At 44.2% G+C, this 26,963-nt stretch overlaps 1 protein-coding gene across 1 annotated transcript in view; it reads left to right on the forward strand.

The window, feature by feature from the left end:
* The first annotated feature begins 1,250 nt into the window (after window positions 1–1,250).
* VSNL1 (visinin like 1) overlaps window positions 1,251–26,963 on the forward strand; it is a 182,168-nt gene continuing 156,455 nt past the window's right edge. The window contains exon 1 of the mRNA XM_077291464.1: window positions 1,251–1,443. The gene's annotated coding sequence lies outside the window, so the exon portion shown is untranslated. The remainder of the gene's footprint in view (window positions 1,444–26,963) is intronic.

Below are 26,963 nucleotides of genomic sequence, written 5' to 3' on the forward strand. Positions count from 1 at the left end.
CAGTTAAAAAAAACTAAATCCGTCTCCGGATTCCGTCATTTGACAGATCCGGTGCCATAGGGTTCCATTCTAGCAAAACGACGGACGGTGACGGATCCGTCGCTGTCTGTTTTTTTTGACGGACACAAAGTTGCTATGTCTATTTTCTCCGGCCGCCGGAAAAACAATTTTCGACGGATCCGGCAAAAAACGGATGAAACGTGAGGCCACCCGTCGCAATCCGTCACTCATACAAGTCTACGCGAAAACAACAGATCCGGCGGCAACTTTTGCTGGATCCGTTTTTTTCAAAATTTGCCGGATTGTGACTGACGGCAAAAAACTGATGTGTGAAAGCAGCCCTTAGACATTTTCTCCCTGCAGTGTTTTAGCAGGTTTTTCCTGAGGCGTTTTTTGCAGCCTCTCTGATTGGACAGCGTCTAATCCGGAGCTTTGACATCCCCTTTCTTTTTTTCCGTTCAGGTCATTTTCAAAAACGAAAACCGTGTGAACCTCTCAGGCTATGTGCACACGATGCAGATTTCTGTGCGGATTTTATCCTCTCAGTGTTTGAAAAATCGGCAGGTAAAACGCACTGCACTTTACCTGCGGATTACCCATGGATTTCCAGCGTTTTCTGTGCGGATTCCACCTGCGGTTTTACGCCTGCGGATTCCTATTATGGAGCAGGTGTAAAACGCTGCGGAATCCGCACAAAGACTTGAAATGCTGCGGGAAAATAAACGTTTCTGTGCGGTATTTTCCGCAGCATGTGCACTGCAGATTTGGTTTTCCATAGGTTTATATGGTGCTGTAAAGCGGATGGAAAACTGCTGAGCGTCCAATCCACTGCGGATCCGCAACGTGTGCACATGGCCTTAGGCTATTTTTTTTCTTTTTTTTGGAGAAGCGGATCAGCTCAGAAACAACTAAAAAAAAAAAACCCTGAGAGGACTGGTGTCTAGATAATGGAAAGGTAATGTTTTGATTTTTTTTTTAGCCGCTGGTTCTTCAAGAGCACTGGGGGGGGGGGGGGGGGTCCAAGCTCCTCTATAAACATGATGGTGCACAATGTATGGATTTAGTATTAATGCAGCTACTGAGCAGGTAACACAGAAGGCAGGACGTAAAGGCGGAGGGAGGACAGAATACAAGGAGTGGAGGAAAGTGTAGACAGAGGAGAGGAGGAGGAGGAGGGAGGCTGCAGCCACCACCGCTGCTGCTGCTGCTGCTGCTCACCGCGCCTGCGCACTGCGGCTCCACGGAGCCTTGATTTTGTCCGGGATTCCCAATTCTGCAGCACAGAGCGGAGCAAGCGCGGAGAGCAGGCGCCGAGCAGGAGGGAATTACCGCCAGCTACGGGCGAGCACGGCCGGCACCAGCCTCCTGACTGCCAGCTGCACCCCCTGCAAGCCCGGAGACCAGAGGGCTCTGACCTGTGTGTCCATCTGCATTGCTCCTTATGTAAGTGTCATTCATCCCCCCCATCATCCTCCTCATCATCACCATCATCATCATCAGTGCATAGGCTGCTGCTGTATGGAATGCACATTGCAGATAGGAGGAGCATGGCTCCCTATGGGGAGAGCATTTTTGAGGGGGATTTGTCACCATGTCAATGGTGGACATTGCATGGGGTGGCACAGGGTCCGCAGCCCCCAATGATCCCATTGTATGCACACGTCCATACTCCGCCTCATCCCATCCGTACAGTATACGCGGTGTATAGCAGTGCGGCGTGCACTGTGTCACCTGCACCCTTCATGTTGCTGCAGGGAGTCCTGTAATGGGACCGTCTGTTCTACGGGACGCACACGTATGTGACTAGCCAAGGTCATCGCCGTGTTAGCCCTGCGTCTGACACGCGGCTCATCCGCTTTCTTAACGTATGAATGGTGCATGGACGCACGTGCCTGGTGCCGCAACGCGAATGCCTTTTTATTATTTTTCATGTACGTACTTGTGTTGTCAGATGACGGAACAATGGCTTTATAATCGTTGTCTGGAGATTATAACCGTATTATGTGGCTATTAATGATCCGGTAGGAAATAAAGGCTGCAGATGGCTATGTGGCATCGTAAACGGATACAGTAATAGATCTGCAATGCTAATGATGTGTACCGGACTATTCATATCTATCTAATATGTACTATCTATGTCCTCTATAATCCAGTCCCAATTCTCTCTGTACACTGGACGTATTTGGTGTGTGCTGTGAAGGGTTTTGTTAAAAATCTAAAGGATTGCCCCTATCTATCTATCTATCTATCTATCTATCTATCTATCTCTTTATCTATTCATGGGATAGATATAATATTATCTATATATCTATGTATAGTCCAGTGTGATTTTTCGGCCCTATATACAGGGCATTTTGGTGTATACTGTAAAAGGTTTTTGGCCCCCTCCCCACATTCCCCCCCCTTTAAAAAAAACCCATAGAGGCTTGCACTCACCATCCATAGGGATCTGTGCTGCTTTACATCTATCTATCTATCTATCTATCTATCTATCTATCTATCTATCTATCTATCTATCATGTTTGTCTTTCCATCATCTTTGGAAGTATTTTTCCTACTTATCCGGCAAAATCCCTAAATCGGCACAATCTTCTTAGTCTGTAAATGAAGAATCCTTCCATAGTTCCGCCCGGCGGTCACACACATCAGCCGTTCCATGTTTTTCTCTGTCTCGAAGGGCAGAGACGATGACAATGACCTCTGGACAATGTTTAAGGTTATTTGTTAGAAAGCCCTTGGTCTGTGTGTGTAGATTGGAGACGAGCTCCTGGCAGTCAGCTCAGTGGTGCCCCCTTTTCCCCCGTCCTCTGCAGGATGCTGGCGCTGCAGTGAGCCCCCCGCTCCGCTCTGCAGTCAGACTCTCCTCATGTGTGTGACATGTGTACCGTCCTCATGTCCTCCCGATACCATGCGTCTATCAGTGTCCCGTCCATCGTGTAGAAGATTTCCGCAGATGTAGCAGTGCCGAGTGGGTCCGTTTGTAACCGGTCATGGAGATATTATCTGCGTCTGTACATACGAATGCAATATCTTACGGCGGAATTAACTCTGCTACATCGTGATAATAACAAAATAATAATAATAATTGTTGACACGTGAGAAGGAAACGACGCGACGGTTATTTGCAATCAGGACAAAGGGACGGAGCTGTACTTTCTACAGGAAGTATAATGGAGTCTAAGTGTAATTGCCAAATGCTGCAGTACATAAAGGCCACTCACGGATGACAAGTTTGGCAGCTGAGACCTCTTGTCGCAGAGCAGCGGCACAAAGAGAAGAACGGGGGCTGTGTGTAGGGGATCCATGGCTGGGCTGTGTAAGAGGGGCCATCGCTCGCCCTCATTGCCGGGGGATTATATTTGGGGCTGTAGAGGAACGCAATATACCGTGGAGTCAGATATAGCAGAGCTGGATTTGTCAGATGTAGCAGAGCTTACTTTGTCATAGGCGCGTGTGATTTATTCTAGGAACTTGATCGGAATTAGAGTTATTACCAGAGCGGCTCCCTGCGGATAAACACATTCCTATCTGACCGATCTATCCCATTTTGTTGATCTTTGATTGCATCTTGGAGAGTCAGGCGTCCGTAATCACCATATGTCACGGAGGACGGCAATGATTTATGATACTTTATGCCAATAAGGATCGGCAGCGTCGCCAGAGAAAAGAGGCGACTGATATTATGGAACAGTGGGGTGATTTTTTAATACATTTTGAGATAAGGATAATTTTTGGATACATTTTGATATATATATACATTCATTCATTCATTCATTCATTGATTGTATCTCTGATAAACCAATATGGTGGTCACATAGTCGGCCATCTCCTTCGCCCCCTGAGTAATGGTGTGATATGTCCACTATGACCAGGTTCACATTTTGTGTGTTCGGTGCAGATTTCGAAACTGAAATCCATATCATTTCTGTACCTAAAATCCGCATGTATTTTCCGCATTTATGTGCTTTTACGTGTCCGACTTTTCCCCTAAAACTCATAAAAAATGCGGGTTACCATTGAAATGAAAGAGTAAGGCCATGTTCACACGTTGCGGTTTTTGCTGCGGATCCGCAGCCGTTTTCCATGCAGGGTACAGTACAATGTAACCCTATGGAAAACAAAAACCGCTGTGCCCACTTTGCGTTTTTCCGCTGGAAAATCCGCGCGGATTTTCTGCGGAAAAAAAGAAGTAGCATGTCAATTCTTTCTGCGGATTCCGCAGCGGTTTTCCACCTGCACCAATAGGAAAGTGCAGTTGGAAAACCGCAGTGGAATCCGCAGTAGAAACCGCACAAAAAACCGCAGTGAAAACCACCGCGGTTTTGCACTGCGGTTTTTGCAAATCCGCTGCGGAAAAATCCGCAGTGGAATCTGCAACGTGTGAACATACCCTAAAATCCGCACCGAAAAAAAGATACGGTACTTTTTATCACAGCAGAAGTAGACGGGTCACTGCGGGTTTAAATAATGCAACAAAGGCTTATTCCCGAGCTGAATCCGCACCAAAAAAGCGAGGCATGTGGACGAGAGGAACGTTAAAAATCATCCACTTGGCTAATACCGTACGTGGGAAAAATCCGCACCAAATCCGCAAAAAAGGAAACCCAGCCTCCGTATTTTACATCAGTATTGGACATGCTTGTGTGCTAATAGTATTACCGAAGATACTCTGTGTCCGAGTCCCCACGGCTGCATGTCTCATGGCTGATCAACATCGGCAACAAATGCAGGGATTCCCTGTTTGTTAGGCAATCCCTGCATGTGTTACGTCTGTCGAACAGCCGCGAGACGTGCAGCCGCGGGGACTTGAACCTATTTTTCGAGCCTGCCGAAGTCACTCGGCTAGCACACGAGCATGCTCAGATAACACCTTACCCAAGCATGCTCCCTCATCACTACTCATCACTCCGCAAGTGATTTACAGTACATCAGTGGTAAAAAAAAATGCTGTGCACATGGTGCGGAAAATTCCGTGCGGAAACGCTGCAGATTAAAAGAAGTAGCATGTCACTTCTTTTGTGCGGATCTGCAGCGTTTTTGTACCCATTCCATTATAGAAATCCGCAGGGGTAAAAAAACGCAGTAAATCCGCAGCAAATCCGCACAAAAAACGAGTCAAATCCGCACTAGCGTTTTCTGCCAAGAGATGAAGAATCCGCACCAAAAAATCCTAAGCCTAATCCGCAACGTGTGCACATAGCCTAAAGGTGCATAATGTTAGTGGGCGCACCTTGTAGCATTTGTCCTAGAGCCTAGGGAGGGTCAAAAGGTCCCTCATGGAAGTCTATGTTCCCACCATGAGATTTTGATACCGTAATTTGTTTTTACACTGCTTATTTTTGAAAAAATGCAATAAACCTATCTTGCTTAATGGGTGCAGAATATTTCCAACATGAAAAGCCTTAAAGAGAATGTCCACAACATTTTCATTAAGGATAGGTCATCAATGTGTGATTGGTGGGGTCCGACACCCTGCACCCCTTCCCGATCAGACATTGATGATCTATCCTAAGGATAGGTCATCAATGAAAAAGTAGTGGACAACCATTTTAAAGCCCGTTGATAGTTGAGGATCCTGTTGTAAGTTTTGCTTTGGGATCTTATAGATATTCTCTATATATGGATTTTCCATAGACGTATCATACAGGAAAATACATTAAAGGGGTGTTTATCAGCTGTAAATAGTAAGTTATCTAACTCATGTAAGGGCCCCTTCACACTGGTCGATTCTGCTACGATTACGACGCATTTGCGTCATATTCGACATCGCAGTACGAGCTCGTAGCCAGCGGTCACACTCTACGATGTTAACGCTTTTTCTGACGTAGTTGCGATGTGAACGTCACGCGTCGCAATCGTACGCTACCCTTCACACCGCCATAGTCCTACGACTCCGAGCGTGACGTATTACCAGCATGGGCGTGCTAAAACGTCACGCCCAATCAGGAGACAGGTATGCGGAAGCCCAACCCACGTAGTCGCATTACGAGCTCGTATGACCGCCGTCACATACTACGATTTCGACCGCCACAGCGAGACATTTACGACGAAAGAAAGTTCTGCTCTTTCTTTCACATCGTACGATGCTGGGCTGCGTCGCAGATCGTAACGCCATGTCACACTTTGCAACCTCGGAACGAGGACGGATAAACGTCACAAATCGAACGCTCGTTCAGACTTTGATTGCACAGTGTGAAGGGGCCCTAAGGGTACCGTCACACATTGAAATTTTCATCGCTGCGACGGCACGATTCGTGACGTCGCAGCGTCGTATAATCATCGCTCCAGCGTCGTAGACTGCGGTCACACGTTGCAATCACGACGCTGGAGCGATGCCGAAGTCCCCAGGTAACCAGGGTAAACATCGGGTAACTAAGCGCAGGGCCGCGCTTAGTAACCCGATGTTTACCCTGGTTACCAGCGTAAACGTAAAAAAACAAACAGTACATACTCACCCGTCGGTGTCCTTCAGGTCCCTTGCCGTCTGCTTCCTGCTCTGAGTGCAGCCGTACAGTGAGAGCAGATCACAGCACCGCTGCGCTCTGCTCTCACTTTCCGGCCGGCACTCAGAGCAGGAAGCAGACGGCAAGGGACCTGAAGGACACCGACGGGTGAGTATGTACGGCTTGTTTTTTTACGTTTACGCTGGTAACCACGGTAAACATCGGGTTACTAAGCGCGGCCCTGCGCTTAGTTACCCGATGTTTACCCTGGTTACAAGCGAAGACATCGCTGGATCGCTGTCACACACAACGATCCAGCGATGTCAGCGGGTGATCAAGTGACGAAAGAAAGTTCCAAACGATCTGCTACGACGTACGATTCTCAGCAGGGTGTCTGATCGCAGTAGCGTGTCAGACACAGCGATATCGTAACGATATCGCTAGAACGTCACGAATCGTAACGTCGTAGCGATGGAAATTTCAATGTGTGACGGTACCCTAATTCTACTAAATCTGGTAACCCTTTTCCTGCTCCCAAACTCTTGGCTTTTGAACCTAAGCTCGACACAGGACATCATTTCTTATGCCAGCAAGTGACCAGATAAAAGGGACAACAAGTTAACTGGTAATGTCAGTCGCTAAGCCAGCCCCCTTCTCATCACAGCTGATGCGTAGACTGAGAAGGGGGCGGACTGCCATCAAACCACTGATTTTCTTTTTAAAATTTATTTTCCCTTACGGAAGCAAATTATGAAGGTTCCTATTGAAAACCAGTGAACAGAGGTATTGAAAATCAAAGAATGGAAAATTCTATAACTTTTAACACTGACCTTGAAACAGAACCAAATACGGTAGTTATTTTACCATCTTGGCATAGTAGAGCTCTTTATATTAAGTGACTTACTGGTGACAATGACATTTCCATGCAGTGCTGCACACTCCTCCTAGCTGTGCTCATCCTGTTCTCCCTTGTTCATGAATAGATTACCAGAGCTACAGTGTATACTGCATACTTAAGGCTAAGCGCACACGTTGCAGAATTGCTGTGGAAATTTCCACGGCAATTCCGCAACTCCTGCCGTGAGTATATCGCATGCGGAATTGGCATGCGTATTCCCGCTAAACACTAGCGTTTTACAAGCGTAATTAGCTTTCAGAATGCTAGCGTTTTCCAAGCGATCTGTAGCATCGCTTAAAAAAATGATTGACAGGTTGGTCACACTTGTCAAACATAGTGTTTGACAAGTGTGACCAACTTTTTACTATTGATGCTGCCTATGCCGCATCAATAGTAAAAAGATAGAACGCTAAAAAAAAAATAAAAAATCATGATATTCCCCCGGCAGGCTTCCATTTCCTCGCGATGCTCCCGTTCCCAATAATGCCTCGCGGCAATGACCCCAGATGACGTAGCATCACGCGAGACCGCTACGTCATCACAGGTCATTTTCGCAATGCGAACGGGAGCATCGGGAGCGGGAAGACTGCCGAGGGACGCCGGAAGGTGAGAATATCATGATTTTTTTTTATTTTAATTCTTTTTTTTACAATTATATGGTTCCCAGGGCCTGGAGGAGTCTCCTCTCCTCCACCCTGGGTACCAACCGCACATGATCCGCTTACTTCCTGCATGGTGGGCATAGCCACATGCGGGAAGTAAGCGGATCAATGCATTCCTATGTGTGCGGAATCCCGCCGATTCTGCTCAAAGAATGAACATGCTGCTTTTTTTCCATGCGATTCCACCGCGGAAAAAAACGTAACGTGCACAAAAATTGCGGATTGCATTCTAATAAATAGGATGCTTAATGTATGCGGGTTTTTTTTTCGGTTTTATCGCGTTTTTATAGCGAAAAATCCTGAACTTGTGCATACAGCCTAAAGGGCAAGAGCAGAGAGGAAGGCCCGGCGTCCACGTTCAGTTATTGCAGCACTCACTAAAATAAGATTGTATTGCAATGCCAGACACAAACGCTTAACAAAAACAGCGCTTTTTCTGCCTAAATTCCATATAATTTTTAAAGCTGAGTTACATCCAATTTTTTTTTTATAGTTCTGTAAATAGTTTGTACTGGACTGGAAAAACATGGAGGAGCCCCATTCATTTCACTTGATCTGAGCTGCACTACTAAATTCAACCTGAGAACAGTTGTGGTGCTGGTTCTTGCAGACAGGATCCTGTACATCCTAGAAAATACCTATTAGAATGGACCATAGCCTCCCTGCACATCTCTTCATCTATATTTCTTAACGGGAATCTTTCAGCAGTTTTCTGCCATGTAATAGAACAGCAGTCTGATTGGCAGCAAACTCGCCTGACCTTAACCCCATAGAGAATCTATGGTGTATTGTCAAGAGGAAGATGAGGGACACCAGACCCAACAATGCAGACGAGCTGAAGGCTGCTATCAAAGCAACCTGGGCTTCCATAACCCCTCAGCAGTGCCACAGGCTGATCGCCTCCATGTCACGCCGCATTGATGCAGTAATTGATGCAAAAGTATCCCCCGACCAAGTATTGACTGCATTTACTGAACATACATTTCAGTAGGCCAACATTTCAGATTTTAAAATCATTTTTCAAGCTGGTGTTATAAAGTATTCTAATTTACTGAGATAATGACTTTTGGGTTTTCATTGGCTGTAAGCCATAATCATCAACATTAACAGAAAAAAACACGTGAAATAGATCACTCTGTGTGTAATGACTCTATATAATATATGAGCTTCACTTTTTGTATTGAAGAACTGAAATAAATTACCTTTTTGATGATGTTTTAATTTTGTGAGAAGCACCTGTATCTACACATATTTTGCAAAAAAAACACCCTACATTAAAGAAACGAAGAGAAAAAATATATATATTTCTTAATTTTTTTTGGCCACGATAATCTGACACTCCTTGTTCTTTCGACATACGGTAACTTATCACAGACAGGATTATTACACTGACAGCACAATTGCTGATGATCACAGCTCACCTTCTCCTCCTCTTCCCTGTACAGTGACCTCTGCACTGATCTTAGAGCATGCCCACAACACTCTCCAACTATCTGTAAAAAAGAAAATATATGCAATCTGAAAATATATTAGAAAAAATATATAGATTTTAAAGGGAACCTGTCAGCACGTTGCTTTATTTGGAAGTAGTGGTGCGGCTGTATAGGCGCTTGTCATCACAGTAAAATTAAAACCCGTTGTGCCAGTCATAAGAAAGCGAATATAGAAGCCACAGGCATATCATTATTGAAGTGCACTAGAGGTGGGTCAGTGCACTTAAAGGAAGCAGTTCAAATGCATTGCCACGCCCCCAGTGCACTTCAATACTGATTTGCATGTGGCTTTTCTCATGGCAGGTCCATTGGAGAGCAATATATATGTATATATATACAGGTCCTTCTCAAAAAATTAGCATATAGTGTTAAATTTCATTATTTACCATAATGTAATGATTACAATTAAACTTTCATATATTATAGATTCATTATCCACCAACTGAAATTTGTCAGGTCTTTTATTGTTTTAATACTGATGATTTTGGCATACAACTCCTGATAACCCAAAAAACCTGTCTCAATAAATTAGCATATTTCACCCGACCAATCAAATAAAAGTGTTTTTTAATACCAAACAAAAAAACCATCAAATAATAATGTTCAGTTATGCACTCAATACTTGGTCGGGAATCCTTTGGCAGAAATGACTGCTTCAATGCGGCGTGGCATGGAGGCAATCAGCCTGTGACACTGCTGAGATGTTATGGAGGCCCAGGATGCTTCAATAGCGGCCTTAAGCTCATCCAGAGTGTTGGGTCTTGCGTCTCTCAACTTTCTCTTCACAATATCCCACAGATTCTCTATGGGGTTCAGGTCAGGAGAGTTGGCAGGCCAATTGAGCACAGTAATACCATGGTCAGTAAACCATTTACCAGTGGTTTTGGCACTGTGAGCAGGTGCCAGGTCGTGCTGAAAAATGAAATCTTCATCTCCATAAAGCATTTCAGCCGATGGAAGCATGAAGTGCTCCAAAATCTCCTGATAGCTAGCTGCATTGACCCTGCCCTTGATGAAACACAGTGGACCAACACCAGCAGCTGACATGGCACCCCACACCATCACTGACTGTGGGTACTTGACACTGGACTTCAGGCATTTTGGCATTTCCTTCTCCCCAGTCTTCCTCCAGACTCTGGCACCTTGATTTCCGAATGACATGCAAAATTTGCTTTCATCAGAAAAAAGTACTTGGGACCACTTAGCAACAGTCCAGTGCTGCTTCTCTGTAGCCCAGGTCAGGCGCTTCTGCCGCTGTTTATGGTTCAAAAGTGGCTTTACCTGGGGAATGCGGCACCTGTAGCCCATTTCCTGCACACGCCTGTGCACGGTGGCTCTGGATGTTTCCACACCAGACTCAGTCCACTGCTTCCTCAGGTTCCCCAAGGTCTGGAATCGGTCCTTCTCCACAATCTTCCTCAGGGTCCGGTCACCTCTTCTCGTTGTACAGCGTTTTCTGCCACATTGTTTCCTTCCAACAGACTTACCATTGAGGTGCCTTGATACAGCACTCTGGGAACAGCCTATTTGTTGAGAAATTTCTTTCTGGGTCTTACCCTCTTGCTTGAGGGTGTCAATGATGGCCTTCTTGACATCTGTCAGGTCGCTAGTCTTACCCATGATGGGGGTTTTGAGTAATGAACCAGGCAGGGAGTTTTTAAAAGCCTCGGGTATCTTTTGCATGTGTTTAGAGTTAATTAGTTGATTCAGAAGATTAGGGTAATAGGTCATTTAGAGAACCTTTTCTTGATATGCTAATTTATTGAGACAGGTTTTTTGGGTTATCAGGAGTTGTATGCCAAAATCATCAGTATTAAAACAATAAAAGACCTGACAAATTTCAGTTGGTGGATAATGAATCTATAATATATGAAAGTTTAATTGTAATCATTACATTATGGTAAATAATGAAATTTAACACTATATGCTAATTTTTTGAGAAGGACCTGTATAGATATACAGTATGCATATATATACAGTGGGGCAAAAAAGTATTTAGTCAGTCAGCAATAGTGCAAGTTCCACCACTTAAAAAGATGAGAGGCGTCTGTAATTTACATCATAGGTAGACCTCAACTATGGGAGACAAACTGAGAAATAAAAATCCAGAAAATCACATTGTCTGTTTTTTTATCATTTTATTTGCATATTATGGTGGAAAATAAGTATTTGGTCAGAAACAAACAATCAAGATTTCTGGCTCTCACAGACCTGTAACTTCTTCTTTAAGAGTCTCCTCTTTCCTCCACTCATTACCTGTAGTAATGGCACCTGTTTAAACTTATCAGTATAAAAAGACACCTGTGCACACCCTCAAACAGTGTGACTGCAAACTCCACTATGGTGAAGACCAAAGAGCTGTCAAAGGACACCAGAAACAAAATTGTAGCCCTGCACCAGGCTGGGAAGACTGAATCTGCAATAGCCAACCAGCTTGGAGTGAAGAAATCAACAGTGGGAGCAATAATTAGAAAATGGAAGACATTCAAGACCACTGATAATCTCCCTCGATCTGGGGCTCCATGCAAAATCCCACCCCGTGGGGTCAGAATGATCACAGGAACGGTGAGCAAAAATCCCAGAACCACGCGGGGGGACCTAGTGAATGAACTGCAGAGAGCTGGGACCAATGTAACAAGGCCTACCATAAGTAAAACACTACGCCACCATGGACTCAGATCCTGCAGTGCCAGACGTGTCCCACTGCTTAAGCCAGTACATGTCCGGGCCCGTCTGAAGTTTGCTAGAGAGCATTTGGATGATCCAGAGCAGTTTTGGGAGAATGTCCTATGGTCTGATGAAACCAAACTGGAACTGTTTGGTAGAAACACAACTTGTCGTGTTTGGAGGAAAAAGAATACTGAGTTGCATCCATCAAACACCATACCTACTGTAAAGCATGGTGGTGGAAACATCATGCTTTGGGGCTGTTTCTCTGTAAAGGGGCCAGGACGACTGATCCGGGTACATGAAAGAATGAATGGGGCCATGTATCGTGAGATTTTGAGTGCAAACCTCCTTCCATCAGCAAGGGCATTGAAGATGAAAAGTGGCTGGGTCTTTCAACATGACAATGATCCAAAGCACACCGCCAGGGCAACGAAGGAGTGGCTTCGTAAGAAGCATTTCAAGGTCCTGGAGTGGCCTAGCCAGTCTCCAGATCTCAACCCTATAGAAAACCTTTGGAGGGAGTTGAAAGTCCGTGTTGCCAAGCGAAAAGCCAAAAACATCACTGCTCTAGAGGAGATCTGCATGGAGGAATGGGCCAACATACCAACAACAGTGTGTGGCAACCTTGTGAAGACTTACAGAAAACGTTTGACCTCTGTCATTGCCAACAAAGGATATATTACAAAGTATTGAGATTAAATTTTGTTTCTGACCAAATACTTATTTTCCACCATAATATGCAAATAAAATGATAAAAAAACAGACAATGTGATTTTCTGGATTTTTTGGATTTTTTTTTCTCAGTTTGTCTCCCATAGTTGAGGTCTACCTATGATGTAAATTACAGACGCCTCTCATCTTTTTAAGTGGTGGAACTTGCACTATTGCTGACTGACTAAATACTTTTTTGCCCCACTGTATATACTTATATATATATATATATATATAATTTTTTTTTTCTTTTATAGGGAGACAGCCATATCAGTAGTTGTAAAATGTAAAAATGTACCATCAAGAACAAAAAAAATCTTGGTGACATATTATTTAAAAAATTCTAATTAAAAACATTGTGATGATTTTTGTGATCTAACCAAATAACCCTTTACGAATGGAGCCGCAATCCCTCCTATAAATGAAGCTTTTTGGTAAACGCTTGATAACTGATTGACAGATTTTCAGTTAAAAGTTGTGTAATTCCGTCGTTTTGTGCTGCAGATAAGTGACAGTCTGACAATGGTGACGGATGGAGGTTTATTATAGCAGAAGACATCGTGAATAGACGGCGCTTTCGTAGTTTTCCATTTAAAAAAAAAACCTGCAGCGCAAATATTTTACTTGCAATGGGCCTAAAACATTAAGAAAATGAGTAGAATTCTATCGGAATTTTCGGTCTCCAAATACTTCATAGAAAAATAAATGTTTTGTTTTTTTGGAACTTTATATAAAAGTGTGGTATAGATAAAATCCTATCCCCTACACTGTGCAGTCCGTGCTGACTGTCCATTTGGACAGTTTTGGTATGGATCCAGAGCGAAGGGGACCACAGCCACATGGTCAGTATTAGGCTATGTTCACACAATGAGATTTTGGTGAGTTTTTGATGTTGCTGATTTTCTGCACTAGATTACTAGCGTTTTTTTTTCTAAATTACGCATTGTAAAAAAAACTCAACAAAAACTAAGATCTAGAAATGGCGCTCCCGGTAGAGCTATATGAGGCAGCATTGGAGAAGTACGGTGTCACTGCGGCTGGCCGGGATCATGAGCTAACAGTGCTCTACAGAGATCCCGGCCAGCGTTAGAGCAGGATTTACAAGCTCAATAGGAAAGAGCTTGTAAATGCTCCTATTTGGCCACCGCTGCTAGGAAACAGCAGTAGCCGGGTCCCCTGGACAACAATTTGTAACCAGTTATACAAAAACTAGATGGTGGCCCGATACTAATGCATCGGGTATTCTAGAGTATGTATGTCCACGTAGTATATTGCCCAGTCACGTAGTATATTGCCCTGCCACGTAGTATATTGCCCAGCTACATAGTATACAGCACAGCGATGTAGGATATTGCGCAGCTACGTAGTATATTGCCCAGCCTTGTAGTATATTGCCCAGCCACGTAGTATATTGCCCAGCCAAGTAGTACACAGCAGAGCCACGTAGGATATTGCCCAGTGACGTAGTATATTACCGAGGCACGTATAGGGCCAAAAAATAAAAAATAAACATACTCACCTATCGATCCGAGGGCCCCTTGTAGTGTATCATACTCACCATTCTTGTCGCTGCTCCTCTGCGTCCTGCCTCTTCTCTTCCTGGGATCCTGTGCAGATGGTAGTGGTCGGCTTCAGGAAAATGGCCGCTGCATGCTGCGCGTGCGCAGATCGAGATCGCGGCGGCCATTTTCCTGAAGCCGAGTTCCATTGCAAGTGCCAGGGCTGGTGGGAGCAGGACCTATGAAGACGTCACGGTCACATGACCGTGACGTCACGGCAGGTCCTTGCAGCACACCAGCCCTGGGACGGGACCACACCGCAAGCTGACGCTTGTAATGAAGCGGTCCGGGGAGCGTGGCGAGGAGCGAGAAAGGCGGCAGAGGGTGAGTATAGCGGTTTTTTTTTTTTTATTTATTATTTTTAACATTACATTTTGTACTATTGATGCCGCATAGGCAGCGTCAATAGTACAAAGTTGGGGACACACAGGGCTAATAGCAGCGGTAACGGAGTGCGTTACCCGCGGCATAACGCGGTCCGTTACCGCCTGCATTAACCCTGTGTGAGCGGTGTATGCGGGCGCAGTGAGTGCGGGGAGTAAGCGGCCATTTTTTTCTGGACTGTGCGCGTCGCTGATTGGTCGCGGCAGCCATGACAGGCAGCTGCCGAGACCAATCAGCGAACGAATAACGGTGACAGACAGAAGGACAGACGGAAGTACCCTTAGACAATTATATAGTAGATGACTGGTATAAATGAAGGAAGAGAATTTCAAGAACAAATACCGTAAGTTGTTTATGGCCAAAAAATTAGACTAACCCTTTCAGGCAAAATATAATGAAATATACGCAAAAATCAATTTATGTACATTTTTTTCACCATTTATAGTTTAATATGTACTGCAAACATTAAAGATGTATTCCCCCACAAAGACATTCCGACCAAAAATGCCTCAGAGTAGGCATGAAACTCCACCAAGTGGAAGAACCAGGTTCCTGAGACTCTTGCTGTCCAATACAAGGTTGCCACCAATGGCAGAAGAAGCCGAAGAGAGGTTTATTGGGTTCTTTGGCCTTTTCCATATCCCCAATGGACTTCATTCTCAAGGTCGGCACCCCCTTTGGCATCTTCTATTTCACGAGGTCACTGACTTGTGGTGTAAAGTCTGGACGAAGGAACTTCAGCTACATAGGAGTCCGTAGATCGATATTCTATTGGTATGTTATGAATGTCTTTGGTTAGACTACCCCCTGAAAAGGGTTGTGCTGTGGACACCCCAGGTCTGTGTCTTACTAGGATATAACGATTGATAAAGGGGGTCCCGAGGACCCCTTTATAAGCTCAAGCAGGCTCATGAAAGTATGATTGTGTCTGAAATTATAGGGGTTCATTCAAGCTAATTGGGAGAACCTTAAAAGAACCTGCCGGGATGATTTTACTGTTGAATCTAGTATGTCTGCTTAGATCTTAGTACAACAATAAGAATGACAGACATCTGTCGTGTAGAAGTCCAATGTGTCAGTGCTGAGAAATCAAGTTTTGAAGCCACATGCAAATTAGTCTAGAAGTGCACTGGGGGTATCTGTGCACTTTGATTGACACTCCCCAGTGCACTTCCAGGTTAATTTGGATGAGGCTTCAGTGCTTCATTTCTGAGCTCTGGCACATCGGATTACTACAAAACTGGTATCATTTTTATTGTCTTAACCCATACAACCGTAAACCGTCCTGACAAAATACTTTTAATTTTTTCTCCCTCCTCCGATATTTTAAAAAATATTTGTTATTTTTTACAAGTTTTAGGTTTTATTTTTATAGGGATGTTTGGATTTTTATGTATTCTATGTTTTCTTACACATCCACTTACATGTGACCTTTTATCTACCAAGCTTCCTACCAGTATCAGGTGACCTCCCGGGCATCTTGATCTATTTGTATTGACATTGACAGAAAACAGGACAAAGGTTTTAAGATGAGCAAATAAGGTTACCATCACTCTATGGAGACAACTCAAAAGCCAAGTTGCCATTTTGGGATTAGTGCTCTTAATCCGTCCGGTATTTTGTTTAGCTTTTGCAGTATTCTTCCCGCATTAGGTGATCTTTTTTTACTTTAGACTGGTTTTGTGTTTTTGTTCATCTGGTGGGACCAAGGTCATGGTTTGTTTGTTAAGCTTTGGTCTCCTGGGAGGATGTCTAGCATCAGTAGGCACGAATAATATCTCTCTTGTATTGATAACCTAGATTTAGGTAGGCCGTGGCACATGCCAATGTTTTTACAAAAACTTGTAAGATTTTCCTCTTTGTAGGCCGAGGTCTAAATATTATTCATATCAACAAATGTGGCGTCACGGACAGATGATGTTCATTCCATTTTAGGCTTTGTGTGCCCTTGGGCGGTGTTTTGGTCTGGGTTTCCTGATTTTGGTGTCTAAGGAACGTTGGTTTTTTTAAGACTGAGTTGAAGTTATCAACAATGAGACAGACATTTTCTTCAGGGTGGATGATGTAAATTCTTACCAGAGGGCAAAAGAGACAACTGCTCAATGGTTCGAACACCCCGGAGACCTTCACCTGAAAAGGACCTACCATATCAGAATGTCCTAGATGTGGCAAATGTTTACGTCGTAGAGTTTGTAGACACGTTGAGTATTTCCAGTAGATTTTTCTGCAGCCAAAAATAAGTGTTGGCAAGAAAAACGCTGCGTAAAATATGCACAATTTTGATGCTTTTTTATGCATTTTTGTGTTTTTACCCAATTTATTTTATTCGGTACATACCCCAGCACCTCGAGTAACGAGCACTTGCACTTATCACTAGTGGCCACACAAAGTCGATAAGTGTCTGCCAATTTCAGTGGTATTGACTGTTCATCTGTTGTGTGAAAGAGTGGTGGGACATGTCGGATTTCAACATGTCCAATTCTTTGTTTCCCCAGGAGAAAATTTTGATCTCTCTACTAAAAAAACAGGTGTGTTCTGCCTAGTCAAGCTTGCCTGGTAATGACAGATTGCCTAAGAAACAGGCAATCCCTGTGTGTGTTGCGGCTGTTGAAGAGACATGCAGCCGCGGGGACTCGATCATATTATTTGAGCACGCCGAAGTCACTCCATTAGCACCCGAGCATGCTCGCTCATCACTAATAACAAGCTCATGATGGCATCCGAGTGCTGTCTGATTTTTATTTTATTTTTTTCCTGGACCCATAGACAAATTTTCTCTGAGCCTCAGATCAAGTCTCCGAGATTTTGTGCGGATCACTCTTTCTGCAAAAATCAGTGTGAACAGTCCTGTAGACTGTAATAGGTGCAAATTCTATATGTAAAAATCACAGACAGAACTCGTACGAGAAAAACTGACGTGTGAATGATCCCTTACTTGTATTGCACAGGCCGGTGTTTAGCCGCAACGGTCACTTAAATGATGCACATAAAGATATATTTTATATATATATGTTCACATGTTGTAGCCGGCGCCGGTCATTGACTGACATCTCTCCTTATGGAGAGTGACATGCCTGGCATGCCAATGTAAGGAGACTTATGGGCCATGCAATGTTCCTTCTGGGAAATTAAATATGCAAATTGCCTTTTCAAAGAAGAAAAGGTCTTGAACTCTAGTGTCACCTATTGGAAGTAGCAATCCTAAAAGTGAATATCAACACTTTAACGAGCCTGGCGATATGACTTAGGTTAAATGCCAAACCAAATTGCTTCTTCCTCTCTGTAGAGGCAATTTCAGTTTGTATTTAATTTCCCATAGTAGCATTGCATGGCCTATAAGTCTCCTTACACTGGCATGTCACTCATGTCAGAAACAGAGATAACCACTGGAAGTAAAGGTCTAGATTTGCACACTTAATAAACGAGGTTAGTGTCACCAAGGAAAAAAATTAATAATGTTCATATAGTAACCTTGGGCACACATTAAGTAGAGAAGTCAGGTTGCAATTGAAAAAAGGTTTATTTCATCAAATTCAAATCTGGGATTTCACAGCCAAGGATAAACTGAAGAGAATTTTTTAGCCGAAGCGAACATCCAAACGTTTCGGCTTACTTAGCCTTTATCAAAGGTGCATTCTGCACAGTTGAAGACACGAACATGCGGCTTGTCCCACTCACCTGGGATAAGTTTTGTCTGAGCAACGAGAGAGAAGCTGGAGATTGTCTGTTCCAGCTCAGATGGAACATGACTGCTAATGTCAATCAACTGCTGATTGGCTGCAGTGGTCACTAAAGCAAAGAGACCGGTGGGTAACACAGATAACTGTACTGCGTAGTGGTTTTTTTTATATCTTAGCATGGCCCATTTTTAAAAAAGTTGGGCCGATTCTACCCCTTTTTTAAGTGTTTTTTTTTTATTATAGCATCTTTTCTGAGCATTTAGGACCTACTGTAAATTCAAAGCAGAAAACCCCCACTACGTCCTGAATTGGGTAACGACATCTAGTTGACCTTGCCGGGCTACAACATAAACTGTTCAAGGTAGTCTTCTGCAAAAATGTTGGAGTTGCATTAATTATCTTTTTAGAGTCTAGGATTCTTTTTTACTCAAATATGTCTGTATTAAAGGACTCTTGCAGACGAATGTATTTTTGGTCCGAGTGTAAAACATCGGATTGCGCTCTGACCAATGTTATGGGTCGTGCACGTCAGATTTGACCAAGTCTGTTCGAGGAAAAAAAAAATCGCAGCATGCAGGATTTACATCTGTAAATTGGATCGCACTCGGCCATGAAAGTCTATGGGTCCATCAAAAAATATCAGAACTCAGATGACATCAGAGTGCTGTCCAGTTTCCACAGACTGACAGAATGGAGAAGACAAAGACATTTTTTCCTCCATCTTCTCATCTGAGAAAGTCAGATCAAACTCTGATCAGAGGGAGATTAGCATATTCGTTCTGATTCTGCTGGATGAGAGAATATTCGCTCAGGTGACCCCGGCCTTATTGTGCTTTGTGTAATGAGACCCTATGAGTTTACAAGTTAGCGGAGTAATCAAAAAATGTCTCTTTACAATCGGAGACATCTACAATAGGTCTCCCACCCGTCCAGAGTAATTATTGGCCCACTCTCCCTTCTGGTTGTGATCCAGAAAATTTTGGACCATGTGAGGGGTTGACCAGTTGTGATTCCAGTTGAAAGTGGTCTTTAATGGTTTGTTCTTTTGGTGCTGAACTGGCAAAATCCAGCTGACTGAATACTCAGTTGTGAGTCACGTTCCAACAGATTTGCTCCAAAGCTATTTGTTAAATTTTCCAAATTGTGAAGACCTCTCCTAATGGAGTCCACATGGACTGAATAAACAGACTCTCAATTTATACAATTTTGTATAAAATTGTGTGCCCGGCAATCTGTAGGTTTCTGATTCTATGAAGTATCCATGGTGTCCTGTCTGCGCTCTCATGCAGAGAACTGGATATTTTTTACCCTCCAGCTGAATCTTCACTTTCGGTTGGAAATTTTCTCCAAATGCCAGCAAAACAGTTAATAGTCATGGAATTTTATCTGTGTTTTTCCTCCCTCAGTGATACATTTATACTGCATGAATGATGATGTGTTGTTCTGCTTGTAGCAAAGTGTGGCCTTTTTTTCTTTTTTTTTTATGCGCTATTTTTCTGCAGGACTGGCTTGTATCACACATAATGACCATGGATCAAGATAGGAACATAATGCCTGAAGCTCCTGGATACTGTGTACACTGCTCCTTGGAGTGTGGAGTGATGCCTTTCATTACAAAGAGAGCCCTTTACTACTGGAACGGAAATATTGTTGTGCAAGTTTTTACTTGTTTCAACATGAACCAGGTCAACATTGCCAACAAGAGTGGACATGTTCCTTAGTTATTGGCATGCTTTTCAGCAGACCCATAAGTGACCACTTTTGGGGAATTATAGAATTATAGAATGTTAGAGTTGGAAGGGACCTCCACGGTCATCGTGTCCAACCCCCTGCTCAAAGCAGGATTCACTAAGGGTGTGTTTCCACAGTCAGGAAACGCTGCGTGTTTGACGCAGTGTAGAGCCGCAGCGTCAAACACGCAGTGTCCAGATGTTACAGCATAGCGGAGCGGAATTCCTGAAATCCCGTCTCCACTATGCGTTAAAAGACGCCTGCGTCAGACCCGCGTAAACGGACATGTGGCGTGTCTTTCCAGAACGCAGCATGTCTGTTTACAATGCGGCGATGCTCCGTCGCTGCACCGTAAATTTGCCATAGACTGACATAGACATTTGTCACATGCGTAGTAACTGCGTAAACGCAGCTTAATACGCATGGCTCCTAATTTAAATAAGGTCTAAGGCTACTTTCACACTAGCGTCGTGCACTGCATGTCGCTATGCGTCGTTTTGCAGAAAAAAACGCATCCTGCAAAAGTGCTTGCAGGATGCGTTTTTTCTCCATTGACTTGCATTAGCGACGCATTGCCACACATCGCAACCGTCGTGCGACGGTTGCGTCGTGTTGCGTCTGACCGTCGCCACCAAAAAACGTTGCTTGTAACGTTTTTTGGTGCGTCGTTCCCGTCTTTTCCGACCGAGCATGCGCGGCTGGAACTCCGTCCCCGCACCTAACAATGGGGCAGCGGATGCGTTGAAAAACAGCATCCGCTGCCCCCGTTGTGCGGCGCATTCACTGCTAGCGTCGGTACGTCGCAACGACGCAATTCGTCGTGCGTCGTCCGACGCTAGTGTGAAAGTAGCCTTACCTGTCCCACCGCCGGAAGTCCGCGTCCACTGCAGTTCTCGCGATAACCCCCGGCAGTTCTCACGGTAAGCTAAGTTATCTCTGGTCACTAGGCTGGTTCTCATGATCAGCTGATTGTGAGAACGCTGCAGTGTAGGTAATCGCTGGAGAGTTAACGCCGGTGGTCATCTACAAGCTCTAGTATGTGTGGATGTCAGGCATCCAGATGTAGCAGAGGTGGACTCGTCGTGGGACACTCGTTATTAAATGGACTACGTCGGACACAGGGAGTATACTGTTGGTTTATTATTTTTTATTTTTTTCCAGGAGAACGAGGGAGTCGCAGGAATGAGCGTACAATAAAGATGTCAAAACTGTGTGGTGTTTTACTTCATTAAAATACTTTATTCTGCATGTGTGCGTGTTTTATTAACCCTTTACCAACTGTAGGATTAGTAATGGTAGGTATCTTATTGACGCCTCTCCATTACCAAGCCGGCTTAATATCACCTTACCAAGGTGACATTAACCCCTTATAACCCCATATGCCACCGCTACAGGGCAGTGGGAAGAGAGAGGCTAAGTACTGGAATTGGCGAATCTTACAGATGCGCCATTTCTGGGGCAGCTGGGAGCTGGTACTTGTAGCCGGGGGGGGGGGGGGCAATATCCATGGTCCCTTCCTCGGCTATGAATATCAGCCCACAACTGTCTGCGTAGCCTTTATAATAAATATGCATTATAGGGGGACCCCACATCATTTTTTGGGGGGGTCCCCCTATTTTAATAGCCAGTAAAGCTCAATGGGTATTAACACCTTCCCAGGCTATAAACATCGGCCCCTAGTCGCTGGCTTTCCCTCTCTGGCGCAGAAAATTGCGCCGGAGCCTACACCATTTTTTTTCAATTTTTTTAAAAAATTAGACACTGTGTTTAAGGCTGGGGTCACACTTGCGAGAAACTCACAGGAGTCTCTCGCCTCAATACCTGGCACTGCCGCCGGCACTCGGACCGGAGCGCTTCAGCTGCTTAGAAATACATGCAGCCGCACACTCCGCTCCCGAGTACCGGCGGCAGTGCCGGGTATTAAGATGCAAGACTCGTCCGAGTTTCTCACATGTGTGATCCCGGCCTAACTCTTTATTACCATTTTATTATGTTTATTACTATACATCGGGTTTGGTATTATCTATCTATCATCTATCTATATCTATCTACTGTATCTATTATCTATCTGTAGATCTATCTATTATCTATCTATTATATTGCTATAGATGTATCTATCTATCTATCATATATCGATATATCTATCTATTATCTATCAATATATCTAGCTATCTATCGATAGACATATCGATAGATAAGAGATAGATAGTCCCTTTTTTGCTTATTGTCTGGGAGGCCATTTGACTGTTGGTCAGGGAAGCGTGCACGCAATAAGGTATTTGGTCTGGAGCTGTTCCTATTTTTTCTATCTAGATAGATCTAACGATAGATAGATGATAGATAATAGGTACGATAGATAGATAATAGATAGATATATTGATAGATACGATAGATCGATAGATAGATACGATAGATAGATCTATTTATCATATCTATCTATCTATATCTATCTATATCTATTATCTATCTATAGATGTATCTGTCTATCTATCTGTGTGTGTAAACATTATTCTTTAATGGAGTATGTAAAAAAAAGAGGTTGGACAAGAAATGACATCACAATTCTTTTTTTTGTATGTCTTTATTTAGCTTACAAAAACACACAAATCTACATGAAAAAAACGCATGTAGAAACGCATCAAAACCGCAGGTGACCTGCCAGTGACCTCAGGTGCAGATTTGGTGCAGATTTTACATGCGTCAAGTCCTGATGCAATTCTGACGGTGGAAACATACCCTAAACCATCTCAGAACGATGTCTGTCCAGCCTCTATATGAAGACTTCCATTGAAAGAGAACTCACCACCTTTCGTGGCAGCCTGTTCCACTCATTGATCACCCTCACTGTCAAAGCGTTTTTTCTAATATCTAATCTGTATCTTCTCCCTTTCTGTCATGATCCAGTCCAGGGTTTGTTTCTGATTATTCTCTCCCTGGGATTGTCATGCAGGGGTTAATCTTCCTTGCCTCGTAGTATTGGGATCGGTCTGTCTATTTCAGTCTGCTGTTATCTGCAAGCAGTTTCAGTTATAGTTCCTGTCTCTGGCTTGAGCAACTGACCCGTTATACCCTGATTTGTCCTCTGCCCATTTACCTAGGTCCCGTTCCTGTGTTCCCCTGTGATTTCGTTCATTGTGGTATTTGCTCTCCGTGCTGTGACCCCTTGGTATTTGACTCGGCTTGTCCTCTGACCTGTTTGACTGTCTTGCATCTCTGGCTTTCCTGCTCCCGATCGGCTCTGACTTCTTTGGCTTGTTTCTGACAACGTGTATTGCTGTGATCTCTGGTACTTTGTTCCCTCTCTGTTGCTGACCCGCTTTTTCTGACTACTCTTTCGCCACCTAGTGGATTCTGCCTGCAGCTCTGTGGTTTCACTGTGAGTGTACCTGTTTTCCTTCACCCGCACCCCCTGGTGGAGGCAGGGTGTTACTGCGCTGCAGCAGGCATTACATTTTCAGTTTCATTCCATTGCTTCTCGTGTTTCTATGTGCAAATGATAATAATGATGATCGTTCTACACTGTGACATCCCTTCAGATATTTCTAGACAGCTATTACCGTATATACTTGTGTATAAGCCGAGATTTTCAGCCCATTTTTTTAGGCTGAAAGTGCCCCTCTCAGCTTATACTAGAGTCATTGTCCCAGGGGGGTCGGTGGGGGAGGGGGAGCGGCGGCTGTAACATACTCACCTGCTCCTTGTGCGGTCCCTGCATCTCCGGTCTCCGGGCACTGACAGCTTCTTCCAGCGTTGAGTGGTCACAGGTACCGCTCATTACAGTAATGAGAAGACTTGGCAGAAGACTTCATCCACTATAAGTTCATGCTCAAAACCTATAACTCTGCCCTTTATGTGGCCAAACAATCCTACTTCACCACCCTCATCACCTCACTATCCAACAACCCAAAACTACTTTTTGAAACCTTAAACTCCCTCCTGAAACCTAAAGTACAGGCTCCTATCACCATTCTCAGTGGTGAGGATCTGGCCACTTACTTCCTAGAAAAAAATCAACCACATCCATCAGGATATCTCAGCGCAATCTCCTCAGTGCCTGGATCCCCTTCCCTGCCACACCTCAAGCTCACTAGACATCTTTGAGCCTGTCTCAGAAGAAGAAGTTTCCAAGCTCCTCGCTTCTGCTCGGCCTACAACCTGCAACAGTGACCCCATTCCTTCACCTCTCCTGCAGTCTCTCTCACCTGTGGTCACCACTCACCTGACTTAAATATTTAACCTCTCTCTTTCTTCAGGTATCTTTCCCTCCTCATTTAAACATGCCATCATAACCCCTTTACTTAAAAAGCCATCCCTGGACCAGAACTGCACTGCTAACTACAGACCTGTATCTAACCTTTCCTTCATCTCTAAACTCCTGGAACGCTTGGTCCACTCCCGTCTAATCCGCTATCTCTTGGAAAACTCTCTTCTCGACCCCTTACAATCTGGTTTCCGCTCTTTACACTCCACTGAAACTGCCCTCACTAAAGTCTCTAATGACCTACTAACAGCTAAATCCAAAGGTCATTGCTCTCTGCTGATTCTCCTGGATCTCTCTGCTGCATTTGACACTGTGGATTACCAGCTCCTTCTCACTATGCTCCGCTCCATAGGCCTCAAGGACACAGCCCTCTCCTGGTTCTCCTCCTACCTCTCTGACCACTCCTTCACTGTATCTTTCGCCGGCTCCTCTTCCTCTCCTCGTCCCCTTACTATCGGGGTTCCGCAGGGCTCAGTCCCAGGTCCCTCCTCTTCTCTCTATACACGGCCCCTATTGGACAAACAATCAGCAGATTTGGGTTCCAGTATCATCTCTATGCTGATGACACCCAATTATACACTTCTTCCCCTGTCATCACCCCTACCCTAATTCAAAATACCAAGGATTGTCTGTCTGCTGTCTCTAACATCATGTCCTCCCTCTATCTGAAACTAAATCTCTCCAAAACGGAACTTCTTGTGTTTCTCCCTTCTACTAACCTCTCTCTACCCAACATCGAAATTACCCTGGAGGGTTCAACCATAACTCCCAAGCAGCATGCCCGCTGTCTTGGGGTCATATTCGACACCAAACTTTCCGTTACTCCCTATATCCGATCACTCACTCGCTCTTGTCACCTGCATCTTAAAAACATCTCCAGAATCCGACCTTTTCTCACCTTTGAAAACTGCTGAGACTCTTACTGTTGCTCTTATTCATTCTCGTCTGGACTACTGCAACTCTCTTCTGATCGGTCTCCCTCTTACCAAACGTTCTCCTCTCCAATCCATCTTGAATGCGGCAGCCAGGGTCATATTTCTGTCTAACCGCTTCACCGATGCCTCCATCTTGTGCCAGTCATTACACTGGCTACCCATTCGCTACAGGGTCCAGTATAAACTTATCTCTCTCACCCACAAAGCTCTCCACAGTTCTGCACCGCCTTAGGCTACGTTCACATTTGCGGTCAGCGCCGCAGCGTCGGGCGCCGCAGCGGCGCCGCATGCGTCATGCGCCCCTATATTTAACATGGGGGCGCATGGACATGCGTTGTGCTGCGTTTTGCGCCGCATGGCCGCAAGCGTTTCGGCCAAAAAGGACGCATGCGGCGCAAAATGCAGCGTTTTAGCGTGCGTTTTGCCGCGTTTTTGTTTGCGTTGTGCGCTGCGGCGCCGACGCTGCGGCGCACAACGCAAATGTGAACGTAGCCTTATATCTCCTCTCTCATCTCTGTCTATCGCCCTACACGTGCCCTCCGTTCTACAAATGACCTAAGACTAACATCCCCCGTAATCCGAACCTCGCACCTCCGTCTACAAGACTTCTCTCGTGCTGCGCCAGCTCTCTGGAATGCACTTTCCCAGACGATCAGGCTGATACCTAGCCCCGACCTATTCAAACGCGCTCTAAAAACCCATCTCTTCAAACAAGCCTACCACATCAACTACTCAGTAAACTAACTTTGTCCTGTTCCCTCCTTCCAAATATTATTCTGAATCTGCCCCCTACTATTCATCTGTCTCCACACCCTCCATGCACATGATAACTGCACTTGATAAACACACGGGCTGATGACCGGATCATGCAGCTTTGTATGAAAATCCCTATGTATTATAATTGCCAGACCTGAAATAACGAGCACTTTTCACCTATTGTGTCCCCCTATTTCCTTGTAGATTGTAAGCTTGCGAGCAGGGACCTCACTCCTAATGTCACTGTTTAAATTGTCTTAACTTGTATTGAATTTGTCTGTATATGTCCCCGCTTAATTGTAAAGTGCTGCGGAATATGTTGGCGCTATATAAATAAAGATTATTATTATTATTATTATTATATGGAGCATCTTATGAGGCCATAATCAACATTTGTGCAGCACTATATGGGGCAAATATAATAATAATAATAATAATAATTTTTATTTATATAGCGCCAACATATTCCGCAGCGCTTTACAACTTATAGAGGGGACTTGTACAGACAATAGACATTACAGCATAACAGAAATATCTTTATGGAGCATCTTTTGGGGCCATAATCAACGTTTGTGCAGCATTGGGGCAAATATCTTTATGGAGCATCTTATGGGGCCATAATCAACGTTTGTGCTGCATTATATTTGGCAAATATCTATATGGAGCATCTTATGGGGCCATAATAAACATTTGTGCAGCACTATATGGGGCACATATCTTTATGGAGCATCTTATGGGGCCATATTCAATGTTTCTGCAGCACTATATGGGGCAAATATC

Source organism: Ranitomeya variabilis, chromosome 2, assembly GCF_051348905.1.
Source record: "Ranitomeya variabilis isolate aRanVar5 chromosome 2, aRanVar5.hap1, whole genome shotgun sequence".
NCBI classification, from domain to species: domain Eukaryota; kingdom Metazoa; phylum Chordata; class Amphibia; order Anura; family Dendrobatidae; genus Ranitomeya; species Ranitomeya variabilis.